The following is a 12,072-nucleotide window of genomic DNA, read 5'->3' on the forward strand; positions in this document are numbered from 1 at the left end:
TTTAATGATTTAGGATTAGTAGAAAAATGTATAAATTTAAATCTCTCTAAACTAATCTTGATCTTATGATTGAGGTTTTCTAAATATTTATTATTTAAGGTATTAATTTCCTTAGTTCTATTGGATTTAGTTATTTGTTTTTGTAATTTAACAGAATCAATTTTTTTCTTGTAGAACTTTTATTTCTTTTTCCCAAAGTTTTTTTTGTTACTGTACCAATTAATTGTTCTCACATATAAATATGCTTTAAGAGCATCCCAGATATATATAACAGATGTACCTTTGGTTGTATTAATATTAATAAAATTCTCAGTTTCAGAAACAATAAAATCTTTAAAATCAGATAAAGTGGTCAAATATGCTGGTATTCTTCTAATATGAGGGATATAATCTGAGTGCTGGGACAGTTCAAATACTATTGTATTATGGTCGGATAATGGGCACAAATGAACTTTGACTTTTTGTATATTATTAATTAGATGATTTGAGATATAGATTCTATCAGTTCTAGAGTATGTGCCATGTCTTGCAGAGAAGTGTGTATAAAAAAGTGATTTTGAGTCAGCAAAATCATTAATGTCTCTAAAATTAAATGATTCAGTAAATTCAATCAAAATTTTTGCAGGTGAAGTTATCATCCTCTTTCTAAAAGCAGTAGAATCCTTTTCATTTATTATACTGTTAAAGTCTCCAGTGAATATGATGTTTCCTTTTGATAAGTGTGCTATTTGATCTAGTTGTTGTTTGTCAGTATGAGAACCAATCCCAGGAATCCAATATATATTAATGAATGTGTATATTTTTTTATTCAGTTCTAAAGTGGTGGCACATAGCATACCTGTATCATCACTGTATGTATTTATTATTCTAGTAAAAGAGAGGGAATGGTTCCATAAAATAACTACATAACTAGATAATACAGAATATTTCATATTATTGAGTCTGTGTATGTCTTCCTTTAGTAAATGTGTTTCTTGTAGAAAAACAACATTAGAATTGAAAAGATTGAGATATTTATATAAATCCCCCCTTTTGCAGCCATTATTTAATCCATTAATATTAATAGAAATACATTTTAATGAAGACATTTTAAAGGATAAGTATGTATACTAGGGTATGATCTTTTAGATGGTTATATGTGTACATATATGTATATATTCTTACTGTAATTAAGTAGGAATTAACAGATTTGTTATCCAAATGATATAAGATTAATGTATTAGTTAAACTTCTTGAAATATTAGATACCAAAAAATAACAAATATTAACTATATACACAGAAATTACAACTATATTCACCATTACCCCCTTCACAGAGTTCAAAAGACTCCTGACTCAAACAGGGTACTGTTTGAGTCAACCACCCTCTTACCAACAACAGTAAATTCCTCCCCACCATAATATGTGATAAATGTTGTTATTGTGTGACAAAATGCAAGAAATATTAATATTTTACATGTAACTCATAAATCAATATATTAAGGAATTAAAGTTTGAAAATAATACTTGTTATCATGGAAAGCATTAATAGAAAGAATCAAGTGTTAATGATTATTTGAGTATATTATGGATGGAACAAAATTGTTAAAGAGTATAGTGGATTTATAGCAAGATAAAAGACTATAGTAATCAAAACAAGACATGGTGTCTAAAATGTAGATACAATCTTAAGACTTTTTTAATATTTATATATAAAAAATCCTATGCATCATAAAATGAAAAATAGCAGATGGCTAGTGGATAAACTGTTATATATTAAGGGAAAGTAATAACTCTTATTCTACTGATCAGTTATATATTTCAGTTCCTTATGCAAACCAATAATATATTTATTCCCTGCTTGTAATTATTAAGTGTCTTATAATGGAATATAAAGAATAACTAATATATATAAACCAAAATTTAAAGCTGTTAACTTGCAGACAGAGGATAATATAAATGTAATGCATAATGTGAAGATATATAAAATATAGTACATGTAAGTAACCCAATCACATTCCAACCTTTTAATGATTAAATATAATCTGTACAACCTTGGAACCAAAGCATGCATTTAAATGGTTGAAAACCAGCTAAAAACAGAATAAATGTAAAGGAAGATAAATAAATTCCTAATGATATTTTTTCTTTCATCACTTATTCTTTTGTTTAGCTATATACTTTCCAAACAGAATGAAATAAAAGTATATAGGTCAAAATGTGATTAGCAAAACTGTTACACTCGCTGTTCTTCCTTTTTTTGTATTAAAAGATGTTTTGGGACAATGTAACATGCTCAATTAATCTTTCACTAGATAAGATGAACTAGCAAGTAAATAGGAATTAAATTAAAACAGTTTCTATTAGGTCATCCATTCCCTTCCTTTCTTAAAATACAACAAAACATCCGTACATTATAATATAAATATGAATTTCACATCAGATCCAATAAAACTGCAATAAAACATTAATAGTTGTAACATTCTGTCTAATAATATCAGTGTCCCCCCCCCTCTTTTTTTTAAAACAGTAGTAAAACATGTTATATTTGCGTTGCAGGACATTCACACTTGGTTTTAGCAAACTGTAGAATGGAAAATGAATTCCCCTTCTTCCAAATACTCTACCAACAGTTGTACATCTATAACCTGTTTTTACAACAGAAAAGGGTACCAAGCAGGGCTGCTGTACAGTTTAGAATTAAAAATATGAATGCATACAGCTAAGACATATTTTTTCCAAATGCTCCATCAACAGTTGTATATCTATAACCTACTTACACAACATAAAAGGATACCAAACAAGGCAGTTGTATAGTTTATAGTTAAAAATATGAATGAATACATCTAAGACATATTTCTTCTTTCTTACTTTACATCAGTAGTGTTACTATATGTTAGAGTGTTTACTCATCACTTCACTTTCCATGCTAAAAGCAAATCCTGTTAAATTCCTGTCTCGCCAATTTTTTAAAAGTGATACATTTCCAATAAAACAGATTACACTATATCATTCCCTTTAATGTGTGGTGATGGTCTCTGACTGCCTTACATGCTTATAGATGTTCTGACTGAACTGAAGGGACCACACACCTTGGAAACGAAGCACAGAAAGAAATGCACTACATTGTTTTACTCTAATGCATTAACATACAGATCAGTAAACATATATAGTACTGTACTTTAAAAGAGACGTTATGCACATGAATAAATAAAACGACAATGTTACTTTGGCTGTTGCTTACTAACAGACAAAAAAAGAGAATTAAATGGAGTGTGTGTGTGTGTGTGTGTGTGTGTGTGTGTGTGTGTGTGTGTGTGTGTGTGTGTGTGTGTGTGTGTGGAGTACCGTGTATGGGTTTATAGAATTAAGGCCAACAAGATAGAGACATTGACTGACATATCATGTAGCACATGTTTATCGCATGGAGGCTAGAATATATATCAGCTCTATGTGTCTCATATTAACCCTCCTGGTGTAACATAAATGCGGCATCCATGTAAACCACCCTTTCTTACAACTGACAGTATCTCTGATAGTATGATTGAATCCCTAAAGTAACTTGAGTTGATTTCTAGAGGCAAAGTAGGATTACTGAAAAACAGTTAATGAAAGAAATGGAGCTTGATTTCTTGAATTTCTTTGTGTAACTAAGATTTGTAAATGTGTGAATTATTCTTGTTTTAGATTATTTTCTTAGAGTTTCAGTGTTGCTATTTACTATGAGTAGGTTATCTGTTTCCTAGTGTATGAATGTTTTTAACGGATTTTATTCACTTCTATGAGTGGATTAGTTCTCTTTCTTTTGGCATGGCATGAGATTTCCCGTTTGTTCTCGGTATCCATTCTGTGTTACCTTACATTGAGATTAGGTAAGTGTTCAGTATAGTTTTGTCTTGAAACATTTCAGTCTGTTTTTCTCCCTCCAACCTCACAGCACATTGTATTAGTACCCCAAACATTTGACACTGCACAACTATGTTGTTCCCTTCTGACTCACCCATTTGTTAGTTAAAATCAAAGATTCTTCCCAGCTCCTGGTTGCATATGTGCATTGACAGATACTTGTGCAGGCAGTTTTGTGATGTGAGTGGTGTGTCAATAGCTACAGCCTGTGTCACCTCCACTTTTTCTCTGCCTCTGATTGGTTTATTTGTAATGCAGATCTTGCACCTGGAAATTTACCTGGCATGAACATAGAAAGATCATGCTGCACAGGAAAATCTGTAGTCTGAATGGTGTTATGGAGTTGAGAAGTAGGTGTCATCATGGTCACTGCAGGAATACATTCTATACTTCCTAAATATAAGAACAGGTGTGCTTTGAAATTGTTACTTTCTTTCACGTTCAGTTTTACAGAAAGCTTTATTAACCTTTACCTTTATTTTTTCCTGAAAGTAAATAAAATAGAATATTACAAATAGTAACAATTTGTGCCAACCCCCCCCCCCCCAAAAAAAAAAGAAGGATCTCTTGGCTGGTTAAGCTATAGGAGGCAAAGCATCTGGATATATTGCTGGAAAACTACACTATGAGAAAAGGGAAGTAAAACCAGATAACTACAATGGTTATACATTGTTGAGGCATATCTCCAAATGTCTCAATGCAACAAATCTGGACAAAGGCCCAAAAATAAGGTCATATTTTAAATATTGCTCTTATAAACTTAGAAAGTTGTTAGACTAACAGGATTGGTGTTAGTGTGACTTTTATAAAGAATATGAAGTCTGAAACTCAATGACTTAATTCCTCGGTTATTTGCCAAATAAACCCACTCATTTTGTAAGGAGCAGACCTAAAATCTGAGGCAAAAATCTGGACAGTTGGGAGGTATGCATGGATGTATGGAGTGTGACACCCATGCCCTGGCCCAGCAATCAAGAAGCCTCAATCCTCACCACTAACACCAGAGAGGGGCATCTCATATAGGAGGAAAGGATAAAAAATACATACAGTAAAGTGCAATTACCCTTAAGAGCACACAGAGATCAAAGTCAGTCTGGGGCTGGTCGCTCCCTTGCTGTCCAGGTCCCCAATAAGACTCCCCACTGACACAGCTATTGGGTCCAATCTCAGCCTAGTGGGCAAGCTAAAACCTCCAGCACCCTCTCTGTCCAACCAGTGCTTCGTGTCCCTGCCCAAGTAGCTGACACACACACACACACACACACACACACACACACACACACACACACACACACACACACACACATATACTTTGAGAAGAGTTTATACAACCACACAGCCACTCCTGGGGAAGGCTGGCACAGGTTCTCCAGCTGTGCCCTTTTTTTCCCAGACTATACGGTAGTACCAGCTGCCACCACCCACTAATATTTATCAGCTACTCAAAGGCCCTTAAAAGGGTGTCCAATTATTACTGTGCAATATTATTATCCAATTGGTAGTATATCCCAGGTCTAAATCTATTGAAGTGGCTTTGTACGATTTACCAAAGGCATGCAAGTACTCTAAAGAGCTTAAATTATCTCTACAAAAACAGCCACAGTTGAAAGGTTTAAAAATATTTAATAACAAATAATCAAAACACAAGACAATACATTTTACTACACAGTGCTATTCAAGAGTAAAGAGATCACATAGAGATACTTAAAATAATTCAGTAGTACAGTTCTAACATCACATAAAACACTTAGCCTAATCTTTCTAGTTTCCAGCTATTTCGAAGAGAAAACACAAATCTAAGATAAACTTACATATAGAGCAAGACAGTGCTGATGTGTTGGATGGTCAAGACAAAAATGCTTAATGTTCTGTGATTCTCTCTGTTTAAATTGATATTACAGTCCTGATTCACATCACATTGTTTTACTTGGCTAGCAGAGTGCACTGTTGTTAGGTTTTTGCAGTTCCACATGTAACAGCATTTTTTTCCATTTAAGACAACAAGCCTGTGGCTTACATTAATATTTACAAATGACAGAATTATCTATAAAATTCTATCTGGCAAGGCTGGCAGCCTTCATCTATCTTCACCCAGTCTTCACATGGAGGATTAAGTGATATCTTGCATGTCTGTGCATCTGCAGGGGGCAAGAAAAGGCTACATTCAGAAAAACAGTGGGCTTAGCAAGTATGTTGACCCCAGTGGACATCTGAATAAACTGTCTCTCTCTCTTCACCACTGCTAGTACAACAAGGGCAAACATAATTAAATCATATCCCAGAGGAGCAGATCCCATACAATGAGGTCAGATCAGATTTAGCATTAGAACAACATGGGTGAACTGAAGAAATGCACTTGTGTAAGAGATGTGAACTTAAAGCTAATGCATGCTTGCCACTGCAATGCATTGAAACAAGCTGTGTCACTTTTAGTTCGTCAGTTTTAGCAGTCTGCTTGGGAGATGCACACTTATTTATATAGTTTACATGCTTTTGTTCAAATTCATAGAAAGTCAGCAGTAGCTTTTGCTGTTACAAATAATCACATTTGTTAGAAGCTGAATGTAGGAGTTATCAAAAAAGCAACATTGAATTATGCTTTTATGAAAGAAATGTCAATGTGGTACATGTAATCTGAGAGGAGAGAGATAGATTGTGTGTGTGTGTGTGTGTGTGTGTGTGTGTGTGTGTGTGTGTGTGTGTGTGTGTGTGTGTGTGTGTGCATGGGTTACAGTTAAAGTAAAGGCTAAGTAAGGGACAGATTTAGTGTTGTGCATGTTTGTGTTGTGATTATGAAAGTGTGTGTGCAGGGGTAGAGGCAAGGCTAAATAATATGATAGATTTAGTGTTGTGCATGTTTGATGTTGCAAATATCTGTGTCCAAATATCATGTGCACTCATATTGTTAGTGAATGCTGTTTTCAAAGGTTAATGTGAAGGGTTAAAGTTTGGGTCAGGCAGTGGTGGCTCGTGCTATTGGACTGCAGGACTGCAGCCCCCCAGCTGTACAAAAACAGGAAAAAACAAAATTAAAAAAAATTAACGAGTCCCGGAACTCCGATCTGGGGGAAAGAAGGCAGCAGTCTACAGATGCCCCAGAAGTCTATGCATGCTCAGAATTGAACTGGAGGCTGGATTCAGCTCACACATGCATGCTTGGCATTTGGAAACAGGAGCATAAAATGCCCCAGTTACTATAACTGGTGGCTAGAGAGTAACTCAGGCTCAAACCCTGAACCTTGGGTGCAGTTAGTAAGAGCCTGAATTCCCTACCTACACCACTTGTGAAAACTGCTCAGATTGTTGCCTCATATTTTGTTCTGTTCTGTTCCTCATAAAATCTGTGGTTTTCTGGATTTTGAATTCACTAAATAATGACAGACATTTGAATTTCAGACTTCATATTCTTCAGAAAGTACATGGTAACACAAAACATTTCATTCTAGCAATTTTCTAAGTTTATAAGATCAATATTTGAAATTTGTCCCTATTTTTTGGGGCTGTGTTTTACCATTATTGGCTTTGCCCTGTTTTTTGTTCTAAGAGGTTGAGAGCTATGGTGAGAACTGAATTCACTGAATATGTTTGGGGGCTGTATTTCCCAATTATTGGCTTTGTCCAGGTGTTTTGTGCTGAGAGGCTGAGAGCTATCATGAGAACTGAATTCATTAAGTGATAGCCATTTCAGTTTCAGTCTTCCTGCCTTTCAAGAAATAGCTGACTTGGCATAGTGGTATGTTGCTCTGACTGTAATGCACAGGGTCCTGGGTCCTGGGTCCAAGCCTTGGCAGTGAAATGCATGGCAGTAGCAGAGCATTTTTTTCTAGCAATTTTCCAAGATTATACAAGCAATGTTTAAAATGTGTCCCTGTTTTTTAGGCTCCCCCCCCCCGCCCAATAAATTTTGGCTTTTTCTAGATTTCTTGTACTCATGTGCTGCAAAGTTGAGAGATATTGTTGAGTGTAGAGTGGATTTTACAAGGAGCTAACAGCTTCAAGGGAAGATAAGTTTAGTGCTGCTTATGCCGAGTCTGCTTGCATTGTTAATAGCACAGCAGGTAGTGTACTTGCATTTGATGCAGAAGGCTGTGGGTTCTACTCCCACAGTATGTAGGAGCATTGCTGATACTGTACTGTGTTGTACTTTTAAAGGGGGTGGATGCTGCAGTCCCAAGAATGTCCTCTTTGGCAGAGATACCTAGTAACTATGAACCTGTTATCAGTTTGCCATCCATTCCCTATTGTAATATTACTAGCTTATCATTTTTTTAATGTAACATGGGCAATTTGTTCCTCAAAGGCAACAGGCACTTTATTTGTAGATGAAACAATGAAATATAAAGTTGTTTGCTAGCAGCAACCTCTTCATTAGTTACAGATCTTTTTAATGCGGAATTATTTAGATGACTTTTACTTCTGCAGAGATTGTGCATATTTACTGATACTGGTGGATTGTAGAAACGAGTAGACTTTTATGATGGAAATGTTCTGGATTGGGCAGTTTTGCCATTATTTGTGCATTCATTTTGTTTCAATGTTTACTGGAAAAATGTTCAAAACAATAAATTTTAAATGCCCTTTAACAACTGTACTGTACTATACAAGGAATATTATGTAATACAATCAGGAAGGTGTATTAAAGAACACATATGTTTCATGTGCAAGGGGCCTATAATTTGAAAACAGCCCAAAGTTAATATTTATCTGCCACTGGCCAGATATATTTTCTTTGAATGTGGGTTTCAATGCTGTTTCAATGAATGTGAGTTTCAAGGGCAGAGAAGTTTTAATGCTAAGTCTATTTTCATGTGAGACTGCATTGCTTTGTTTAGCAGATGACTATAAGTGTTTGCGCTGTAAAATTTAAAATAAAACTTGTAAATGAAATCCAAATCATTGTAGAAGTAAAGCAGTATGCACATTACAATGTTTATGGTAAATGGGGTGAAATAGCCAAGTAATGGGACATTGGAATGGCTGCAGGGGAGAGACCTCATTTGACCATGCTTTTATGAGGGGGGGAAGGACGGCAAACTCAAAGCCAGCCCTGGCTGAACTATACCTCTCCACTGTCCAGATTTTTGCAGAATGAATAGATTTTTTCTTATTATTTTTGGTTTGTTCCTCATAACATTTGTGGTTTTCTGGCAAATCATTTAGAAACGAAGTTACTAAATAATGACAGACATTGAGTTTCAGACTTCATACCCTTCAGAAAAATGCACGCTAAAGCAAGACCTGTTATTCTATCAACTGTCTAAGTTTATACAAGAGCAATTTTTAGTACTGTCTGTATGTTACCCCGATATATTTGGCCTTGTCCAGATTTCCTGTTTTAAGAGGTTGAGAGGTACGCACAAATAAATCTATAGAATTAGGTATACCCATACCTCTCAACTGTCCCCAACTTTGGCTCAAAATGTTGTTCTCCCCCTAATAATCCCTATGCAAAATGGCAATTTTGGAAGAAACTGTGGAGGGTTTACAATTAATGAATAATTGTAATGATCAGAATTATAGATTACTTTTATTTCAGAAATGCATGTAGATTCTCTTATTTTGTCAGCTGCTCAACTTAACAGTACTAATATTACAGAAGTATCCCTTCTTTGACAGGTTCCCAGTAGTACTGGGTAGCTATTTTATATTTTTGCATCACATTTTCGGTCTGTTTTTCATAAAATTGTGGTTTTCTGGCAAATTAGTGGCAAATCATTAAAGATTTAAGTTAGAAAATAATGACAGATATTTGAGTTTCAGATTTCATACCCTTCCGAAAATTCATACTAATGCAAGACCTACTATTCTATTATCTGTTTAAGTTTATAAGAGCAATATTTAAAAATTGTCCTTATTTTTGGGCCTTTGTCCCACTTCTATTTATGACTTTGTCCAGATTTCTTGGTCTGAGGTTGAGAGGTATGACAAATGTGTCAGGGCTATCACCATCAGCCAGAGACATTTCAAATTGTGACATACTTGTAGCACCCCATTCCCTCATGTAGTGACTCTAGATGTGTCCAAGCAAGGCAAGGAGCAGTTATGCAGTGTAAGTGTGCAGAGTATCCCCCCATCCAAGGTAGACACAAGTACTGCATTGGCTTTTCATTTGTCCATGATTCTGCAGAATGTTCTGGTTTTCTGTCATATTTTTATACTGTTGATTTATGCTTCTTATTATTCAGAAAACGCATGTTATTACAGTGCTTGTTGCTCTGTGTTTAAGTAGTAATGCTTTAATGACCATCAGGTAAGTTTGTCTGAGATTGTAAGATGCAAGTAAGCTTTAATAAGCATACTGTTAAAGAATTACCAACATTGAAAGCCTTTTTGTTGTTGCCATGCAGAGTATATTTACATAACTATGTAAGGTATAAGCCTAAGGTATTGAAATGCATATGACAGTATTTGTAATAAAGGACAGGATTACAGTATTTTTAGAAGCTCATTACATTTGTTGGAGACTTGCAGTCATCTTTGCAGGCTATACCCGTAAACTAAACAAAATGCCAATCTATCATGTGTGGTCCATAACCTGTACAGTAATCCTTTAAGCAATTTATCTTGAGCTTGTTTCTTGTTTGCGGTTCATTTTTTAACTTTGATCATGTTTTCTCCATGAAACAAGTAGATAGTTGTCAGACAGCAGGTCTTTTTTGGATAAGAAACATTTTTACAAGTGGGGGTATCACACAGATTGCTACTTTGAGCATGTTACTTGGTACTTTTATAAAGCTGAATATAAATTACAATTAGAACTGCAATGCAAGAAGAAGTGGTTTGAGTTGAGTGCTGCTTGTTTTTTTATACTTGATTTTGGCTGGCATTCTAGTAAGGTATTTAAAAAGTAATTTATCGTTTCATGCCTCACAAGCTTTTTGTTTCCATCTAGATATTAAGTAAGCTGTAATGTAACCAATTCATTGAAATATTTTTTTTTCTTCTATACTTCATTTTGTCTTGATTGGACTCTCATAATGATGGTTTGGCACTCAGGGCAGCGTATTTAATTAAAGTCCCCATTTCTGTGGTTTTTGAGCATGGCTCCGCCCCTTTCTAGTTGGCCACATTCCTTCCCCTTGGCCCCACCCATTCAACTGTCTCCTGCAGCCCTCCATTGATTTGAAGTCACCAGCCGCCACTGGGGTCAGGACTGGGGTTCTGGTTAGTACAAATGAGTAAGGAGAGGCAGAGGATTCTTAAGGATCCAGTATGTGTCAGCCTGGGATTTAATGTTAGATAAGACATTCTGTATAAGCACTGATGGTTTATGTGTCTCATACCAGGGTTTCCACAAACTTATTTGCTAGAACCTTTCCTGCCCCATGCTACATTTTTCAGGAAGAGTTTTCCTAGCTGACACTCATACATAGCAAACTCAAACCCAAATCTGGAAAACATCATGGTGGCAGTACTCAATGTTATGAGTTTAAATAGAAAAATGCCAGAACTTGAGGCCCTGCTGTAACTTAAACTCATTCATATATCTGTCTAGTTATTGAGACATGGCTTCAGTGCAATGGCTGCACTCCCTCTATACAGGGTTTAGTGCTTCTCATGTCTGCAGGCCATTAAGGATCTGTGGAAGAGTGTCTGTATTAGTCAGAAACACCATCACCTCACATCAAATTACCTATGATCCTGTCCTGGTGCTCATGAAGATCTAAGTCACCTTTAATAAATCCAACTATGGCTTCATTGTTAGCTACAGATCCTTATCAATGTAATCCAAAGATCATGGAAATTTCCTTAATACCATTGAGTGGTTAAATATCAAATTAAATAACTTTCTGCTAGGGGACTTCAATTACTCATGCTTTGTCAAGGGCAGATCCTGCCTTTTGAACCTGGTTGACTTTTTCAAAACAGTCACCAAAGCCATAGATGAAGGGAAGGTAGTCCACACAGCCTATCTGGACCTTGCAAAGGCATTTGACACAATACCCCACTCGGGCATCATAGATAAGCTATCCAGCTTAAATATAAACCCCTATGTCACAAGATGGGTCGCAAACTGGCTCAAAGACAGAACCCACAGAGTGAGAGTTGCTGGAGCCATGTCAGACTCGAAACCGGTCACAAGTGGCATCCCACAGGGTTCTGTCCTGGGACCACTCTTGTCCGGTATATACTTTTCCGAGGTACAGGCAAGCGTGGAGGACTATGGCTCACCAAGTTCAGACGACT

The sequence above is a fragment of the Protopterus annectens genome, chromosome 3.part0 (genome assembly GCF_019279795.1).
Source record: "Protopterus annectens isolate FY-2018-M chromosome 3.part0, PAN1.0, whole genome shotgun sequence".
Classification (NCBI taxonomy): Eukaryota; Metazoa; Chordata; order Ceratodontiformes; family Protopteridae; genus Protopterus; species Protopterus annectens.